The sequence below is a fragment of the Sus scrofa genome, chromosome 15 (genome assembly GCF_054392235.1).
Source record: "Sus scrofa isolate SSC_HxYL_T2T_F1_AM1 chromosome 15, Sscrofa_HxYL_maternal_Yorkshire_Landrace_v2.0, whole genome shotgun sequence".
Taxonomy (NCBI): Eukaryota; Metazoa; Chordata; class Mammalia; order Artiodactyla; family Suidae; genus Sus; species Sus scrofa.
In genome coordinates, this window is record NC_139397.1 from 143522364 (window position 1) to 143530890 (window position 8527).

Consider the following 8527-nt stretch of genomic DNA (forward strand, 5'->3'; position numbering starts at 1 on the left):
CATCTGCGACCTACACCAAAGCTCACGGCAATGATGGATCCTTAACCCACTGAGCGAAGCCAGGGATTGAACCTGCATCCTCATGGATATTATGTCAGGTTCTTAACCCCCGAGCCACAAGGGGAACTCCTAGAATTGAGGTGTTTTTCACAGTTAATGGTTATATCTTTGAAAAGCTAGTATGGGAGTTCCTGTAATGACTCAGCAGAAATGAATCTTACTACATCCATGAGGAGGCAGGTTTGATCCCTGGCCTTGATCGGTGGGTTAAGAATCTGGTGTTGCTGTGAGCTGTGGTGTAGGTCACAGATGTGGCTCAGATCTGGTGTTGCTGTGACTGTGGTATAGGCCAGTGGCTACAGCTCTGATTCAATCTCTAGCCTGGGAACCTCCATATGCCGTGGGTGTGGCCCTAAAAATATGAAAAAAAAAAAAAGCTAGTACGGAAAATTTTTCTCACTTTTTCTTGTTCTTCCTTCCGCACTGGAGTATCATTTTTTTTTTCTTTTTAGGGCCACATCCACATCAAATGGAAGTTTCCAGGCTAGGCGTCAAATTGGAGCTGCAGCTGCTGGCCTACACATCCACAGTGACACAGGATCTGGGCTGTGTCTATGACCTACACCACAGCTCACGGCCACACCGGATCCTTAACCCACTGAGTGAGGCCAGGGATTGAACACATATCCTTATGGATACCAGCTGAGTTGGTAACTGTTGAACCACAGTGGGAACTCTGAGTGTCAATGATCTTAACAGGAATATATTCAGTTTAAATTCACCTAAATTCCAGGGGATGAGGAAAGGGTTGGATTTAGATTCATTCAGACTCAGGCCAAAATGAGCTCAGTGCTTTAGAGGCTCAAGTCTGAGGAACAAAAGACATTCTGGATTCTTGAGGGATGGAATCTGGAGTGGACCCAGGTAGCCACAGGATCCAAAGGCCAAAGGGCTACCGTGGGCTGAAGTGTGTCACCTCCCCCCCCAGATTCCTATGCTGTCCTGATCTCCATCACCTCTGATGTGATTGCATTTGGAGACAGGGTTTTTAAGGAGGTAATGAAGATTAAATGAGGTCATGGGGTGGAGCCTCATCCCATGTGACCGGTATCCTTATAGAAAGAGGGAATTTGGACACAGACGTGCCCAGAGGAAAAACCACGAGAAGACCCCAGAGAATACGGCCACCTATGAATCAGGCCTCAGAAGAAAACCAGCCCTGCTGGCACCTTGGTCTTTGATGCCTGACTCCAGAACTCTGAGAAAATTAGTTTATGCTATTTAAGCCCTTTTTTTTTTTTTTTTTTCCCAGCACCCCAAGAGAGCAAAGGGAAGTTGATCCTGAGTCATTTGGGATTTATTGCAGGTTCACTTTTATGGAGTTTCCACTGTGGCTCAGTGGGTTAAGAACCCAACATAGTGTCTGTGAGGATGAGAGTTCCATCTCTGGCCTCGCTCAGTGGGCTAAGGATCCAGTGTGGCCACAATCTGTGGCTCAGGTTGCAGATGTGGCTCGGATCTGGTGCTGTGGCTGTGGCCTGTGGCATAGACCTGCAGCTGCAGCTTCAATTGGACTCCTAGTCTGGGAACTTCCACATGCCACCGGCACAGCCATTAAAAGAAAATGTAAATTCACTCTTAACCTGGTCCCATAAAATCCACATTTTGGCACAAGATCTCCAGTTCCTTGTGTGAGGTCTTCTGCAGGAGAAGCTTTCTGACATCTGTCTCAACCATGTTACTGGGACAGGACAATATTAATTGAGGGGATAGTGTTGGCAAAACTTAGTGAATGAAGCTCCCAAGTGATCTGTTACCTGGCAGTGACTGATGCACACTTCAAGGATGAAGGTGACACGTGGTTCTTCCCTGAAAGAAGGAAGGTTATCTTTGAGTTCCCCCACCTTGCCCCCCAAAAAGGAGAGGCAGGAAGCTCTTTTTTCTATGTTATAGACCGCAGCAGCTTACCCTTGGTTCAAGACAAGCAGGGTAGAAGCTCCAAATAGAAAGGCCAGGTGGCATCTGCCTCCCTTGATAGAGTCTTAGGCTATCACAGTGAATGCCTTGATCTTCTTTCCTCGCCTTGTCCATGGCTCCCTGAATTTGGCACATCCGCTGCAGTTTCATCTGGCGTGGATGCCACTTTCTTAGTTTCCACCCTCAGGGCTCCCGCCCGCCTCTTCCAGCAGCCACCACCCCACACACTCTGCTCTGACCTTGTCTGTGCATGACCAGGCCTGCCTCTCTTCTCTGCATTGCTGCAAAAATTGGCTCATCATCTCTAAATGTGAAACCAACCTGCAAATGAGTCAGCCAAGGTGGCAATGTTAGCTAGGGTAAATGGATGTTTTCTCTTTTGCAAATACAGGGGTAAAATATTGCCTGCCCTCAAGTAAGAGAAACCCTGACAACAAAAACCTGAATTGCTGGTCATCAAGCTCAGGTCAGCTTGGCTCCAAAGCCTTAAAGCCCTCACCCCTGGAGCTGCTGAAGTGAAAGAGACCATCAGATTTTTGGTGGCTTTCCAGGCACCTGTAACCGATCAAAAGAAGGAGCTCCATGAAAACAGAACCCTGTTCACCTGTTGATCCCAGCACTCGACAAAGTGCCTGTCACACTCTAGGTACCCAGGAAATACCTGCTGTTAATGAATGGAGCGTTTGCCTGCTCAACGACATGATAAATGTGTGATTTTCTTTATGGGTTTTGGACAACGGAATTAAGCCATAAGCTTACTTGTCCTTATTGCCATCACTAATCTAGGAAGCATGGGCCAGTTTCTATGTCAAAAGAGATCCTGATACCCTATTTATCAGATGCAGAATCTATACGAAGTTGTTAACCATGCGCTTACTTCTGAACAGACCCAGATGAGTCTCATGTTTATTGATTTACTCACATAAATTCTCTGCCCTAAAAGTCAGATCAGACTATCTCGGTAATCTTTAACTCGCATTTTGCCATTCAGGTTTCCATTTTTTTGGATAACCTAATGTAGCTGGTACCCCAAAGAGGGATGAGAAATTAAAAGAAATTTAGGTAACAGCTGTGGTCTGCCTGTGTCATCAACAGGAGGCAACACTCAATGTCATGGTCAGAGTCAGAATCTTGGGGCGACTGGGCTTCTGTCTTCAGTTATTTCTCAGGCTCCCAAAGGTGATGTTGGAAGAAACTCTGCCCTTCCACCTTTGCTTTCCAATTTATGTTCATTGTCCACGTATCCATAATCACTGGCCTCTTTCAAAATCACAGACTTTTGTCATTTTTGTTTTGCACTGGGTTTGGTTTTGTTTTGTTTGTCGATCTTTAGTCAAGTCTCCTACTGTTTATGTTAGATCTGGATTCACAGAAGGGGTGAGGTTAACGAGCATCTCAAGGTAAGGTCTTAGTGAAGATTAAGGAACGATTAAGTGGGGGCAGTGAACATAAATTGGCATTTATTTGAAAAGAATCCTGAGGTCTGTGTTAAGCACGTTGCTCTTTGCTCAGCCACTGACTGAGTGAAAGACCAAGGTAAGGGCCTCTGGAGTCACTTTTCCTTAATGTCATTACTTGAAAGTTGTACCTCCCACTCAAAGTCCCTGTGTCAAAAAATACCTTTTTTTTTTTTTTAAACTGAGTTTGGTCTTTATTCAAATTGCACCATTTTCCCACTAATGCTTGTTTCCAATTCCAAGATCAATCCAGGGTATCACATTGCATTTAGCTTTTTGATTTTTTCGACAGAAGTATTTTAATTTTATAGTTTCATGGATTCCTGCTAATCGATATAGCATACTATTTTCATGGATTATAGCATATTAGTTTCATGGACTCCTGCTAATTGATATAGCATATTATTCATTGCAACAATCTAATTCAACTTTTAAACTAAGCTCTTTTCTTAGTCTTTCTTCCTGAGTTTAAAGTAAGGACAGCATTAGAATCTGTTTAGCATTATTAATAAGTAAGCCTTCAAAGCTATCATATTTCCATAGTTACCTATTTTAAAAAATTTTTTTATTGGAGTAGAGTCGACTTACAGTGTTGTGTTAGTTTCAGGTGTACAGTAAAGTAAATCAGTTGTGGTATACATATATCCATTCCTTTTTGGATTCTTTTCCCATAAAGGTTATAATGCAGCATTGAGTAGATTTCCCTGTGCTATATATCACATCTTTGCTACTTATCTATTCTGTATATACAATGTCAATCCCAGCCTCCTAATTCATCCTTCTCCCTCATGTTTCCTCTTTGGAAACCATAAATTTTGGTTTCAAAATCTTTTTTTTTAGGTGTTGGTTTTTTAAAAAATTACTCAGCAAATTTTATCACACTTATAGTTGTACAACAATCATCACATCCCAATTTTATGGCATTTCCATCCCAAACCCCAGGAACATCCCCCCACCCCCCGACCTGTCTCATTTGGAAACCATAAGTTTTTCAAAGTCTGTGAGTCAGTATCTGTTCTGCAAAGAAGTTCATTGTATTCTTTTTTAAGATTCCACATGTAAATGATAGCATATGATGTTAGTGTCTGGCTAACTTCACTTAGCATGATAATTTCTAGGTTCATCCATGTTGCTGCAGATGAGATTATTTCTTTTCCTTTAATGGCTGGGTGATATTCCGTTGTGTCTATGTATCACATCTTCTTTATCCACTCCTCTGTTGGTGGACATTTAAGTTGTTTCCATGTCTTGGCTATTGTATATGCTGCATGATTTCAAAATCTCTGAGTCTATTTCTGTTTTGTGAATACGTTCTTCCGAATCATAAAATATCTTTAAGATCGCTCTGTTCTTTCATTTTGCAATTCCATGATTCTGTGAGGTACTGCTTTGAGATTCTGCTTTGTATATCTGGCATGTGCTTTAAACTGAAAAAGATTGTCTTAATGAGCTTAGAGGTATGTTGCATACTATTAAAGCTTAATATACATTCTGTAAGGTAGAATGTGGATTTTTAAGTCTCAGTTTAACTTGGTTGTTGACTTGATTGCATAGTTTTGGAAGAAGTTATTTCATTCTTTCTGTGAAGGTGGCTTGTCTTAATAGAGAATTTCTGCTGGGTTGATAAACTACTGAAGACAATGATGTAATCTGTAGGAGAGGAAGGTTGGGAAATAGCAAAATGTCAGCATTGAGATGCTTGCATCAGATGACAGGTTGGGTTTCATGACGATTGGTTTGATTGGGTTTCTACGAGCCTTTATGCCTCAGCAATCCTACGTACCTGTCCATGGACTTCCATACTAGGCAGGTTGCCTCATAATCACTTGGAGAAAAGATATAGCCTAGGCTCCACTGAAAGAGATTCTTATCCTGGAGGTCTGGGGTGGAGTCAAGTAACCTGTTGTGTCCAAAGTGTTTTGATGGTCTAGATTTTGGAATCTAAACTGGAAAAGGGAAGCCCAGAGCTATAGTCTGGGATTAGAAAGACTCATCAAGGAGTTCCCGTCATGCCTCAGTGGTTAACGAATCTGACTAGGAACTATGAGGTTGCAGGTTCGATCCCTGGCCTTGCTCAGGGGGTTAAGGATCCATTGTTGCTGTGGCTGTGGTGTAGGCTGGTGGCAACAGCTCCAATTAGGCCCCTAGTCTGGGAACTTCCACATACCGCAGGAGCGGGCTCTAGGAAAAGCAAAAAGAGAAAGACTCATCAAGAGACCTCAATGACACTGGAGAAGGATGCTGGCAGAGAAATTTTGTGATTTCAGGGCTTTTCCAGATGAAAAAACAAGAAAAAAGTCCTGTAAGGATGACCCTGCTTCATTTCTACCTTCCAAATATTGAATGAGTATGAACCACATTACATCCAGCACCCACGCTGAAAGGGATTTTGCAAAATGTTGCTTTAGCTTCCCAACCTCTCCAATTAGAAGAAGGAAGGCAGAGTGGGGGTTGAGTCAGCCATCTCCGATATCCATCATTCCAGGAGAACACAGGAGCCTTTGGTACAAAGGGCGTTTCTGTAAAGTAGAACCAAGTTTTTTGTCTGACTGTTATGAGGAATACAAATAGGAGTCTGTCAGAAGGCATGCGAACTTAGGATCTGAGGGTAAACCCCTGAAGGATGAATCACATGACCTGATCTGTTTGGAAATCTCACTTTGGCTGCAGGGCATAGGCTGGATTAGAGTAGACCCGGACTAGAGGCCAAATACACTTGTGTTACTGTGAATGAAACCAAGTCTTTGTTTGCATATTTAAATAATAAGATTTTACATATATTTTGGTCAATGCTATTTTATTTTTATTTTGTTTTATTAATGTAAAAAATTTTATTTCCAGGAGTTCCCATTGTGGCGCAGCAGAAACAAATCTGACTAGGAACCATGAGGTTGTGGGTTCAATCCCTGGTCTCGCTCAGTGAGTTAAGGATCCAGCATTGCTGTGACTGTGGTGTAGGCCGGCAGTTGTAGCTCCATTTCAACCTCTAACCTGGAAACCTCCATATGCCATGGGGGCCACCCTAAAAAAAAAAAAAATTTCCATACCCACATCATGAGGAAGTTCCCAGGCCAGGGATTGATAGCCAAAGCTGCAATCTATGCCTCAGCAGGCAATCTTTGACCTGCTGCTCCCAGCTGGGGATTGAACCCTCACCTTCACAGTGACCTGAGCTGCTGCAATCAGATTCTTAACCCACTGTGCCATGGAAGGAATTTCCATATTGTCTTATTTTGAAATTATACTCTATTATGAATTTTAAAATATTATTGTATTGATTACCATTCATTCTTTATGTTAAAATTTTTACTATTTTTTACTACTTCTGGCTCAGTGGTAATGAACCCTGCCGAGACTAGCTCAGCAGGTGAGGGCTGAAGAATGGGTGCTGTGGAACTTAAGAAAACGTTAACATAAAACAAGACACAGAGACATTTATCTTAATTAAAGGTGGGAGGAGTTTCCGTCGTGGCTCAGCGGTTAAAGAATCTGACTAGGAACCATGAGGTTGTGGGTTCGATCCCTGGCCTCGCTCAGCGGGTTAAGGATCTGGTGTTGCCGTGAGCTGTGGTGTAGGTTGCAGACGCGGCTCAGATCCCGCATTGCTGTGGCTCTGGCGTAGGCTGGTGGCTACAGCTCTGATTTGACCCCTAGCCTGGGAACCTCCATATGCTGCGGGAGTGGCCCCAGAAATGGCAAAAAGACAAAATAAATAAATAAATAAATAAATAAAGGTGGGAACTGGGGGACTTAAGGTCTCTGGGACCAAGAGCACTGCCTCAAGGAACCACACTGCTTTATCTATGCTCTTTAGGATTACAATCAAGTGAGGAGGGGGTTGTAGATGCAGGATATAGTTCTTTTTATTATTTTAAAAGGTTCTTTTATTATTTTAAAAGTCACATAGCTGGGATGGTTAAGCTTTTATTCTGACCTTTAGGCATTTAATAATCATTAGCATTGAGGAAGCCTGGTGTCAGCTATCTATGCATAGCATCTAGAGAATCATCATGGAGCTTCTGCAAACAGCATGCTTATCTGAGGCAGCCAGGCTTTCCTAGGTTTGCACCTTGTTCTTGCTGATGCATATCTTGCTAAGAACCCCTCATAAACCCTTTGGGGCCATGAAGCTCATCTTCCTCTTACTCTTAAGAAGACCTAAGAGCACTGCCTCAAGGAACCACACTGCGCACTGCACAGGTCTGGCATGCCTAGACCAACGCATTATGTCCTTATTAAGCTGACCCTATGAATAACCTCTGCCTTTAGGTCTTTGTTCTGAAGTTTGAGTCATTTGCCAGCATTGTGACTGTTTTTCAAGCAGGAAGATGGGGTAAAGTAAAGCAGGACAAGATGGAGTTTTTAGCATAGAAAATAGAAACAGAGAGGCTAAGAAGATTGTAGAAACGTGTCTCCCGACAGAACCCCCGACTAGTATCCATGAGACCTCAGGTCCATCCCTGGCCTAGGGATGGACCTGTGGCGAGTTAGGGATCTGGGGTTGCTGTGAGCTGTGATGTAGGTCACAGATGTGGCTCAGATCCCGAAGGTGCTGTGGCTGAGGAATAAGGCAGCAGCTGCAGCCCTGATTTGACCCCTAGTCCGGGAACTTCTACATGCAGTGGGAGTGGCCCTAAGAAAAAAAAAAAAAGCTTTCCTTAGCACTTGGCATGATGCACTTCCCCGAAAGTTACTTATCTTCAGGACAAGGACTTAGTGTAACAGACACGGCCGGTGATAGCAAATGTCTCCTTGTCTCTTTCTTTGACTAGTAGTACGAATTTTTACTTATTGAATGTGTCATAATCATTTCCTTTTCGTGGAGCCCATATTATCCTAAAATTTGTGACAAGCCCACTCATCTTTGTGCAACAAGTTCTTCCGGGTTTGTCTCGCTCTTTCTCTGCCTCAGACCTGGAATCAGCTATTTCTCCATAGTGATGTTTGGAGGGGCCAGGAGGGTAATAAAAGCCAACATCTGCATTCTAGAAAAATACTGATTGTAATTAGGTGTACTGCTTCTAATACCTTCCAGGGAAAAAGAACAAGGAAGTATATTTGTAAAAATGTGTGAGTTTCTATTGATTCCAATT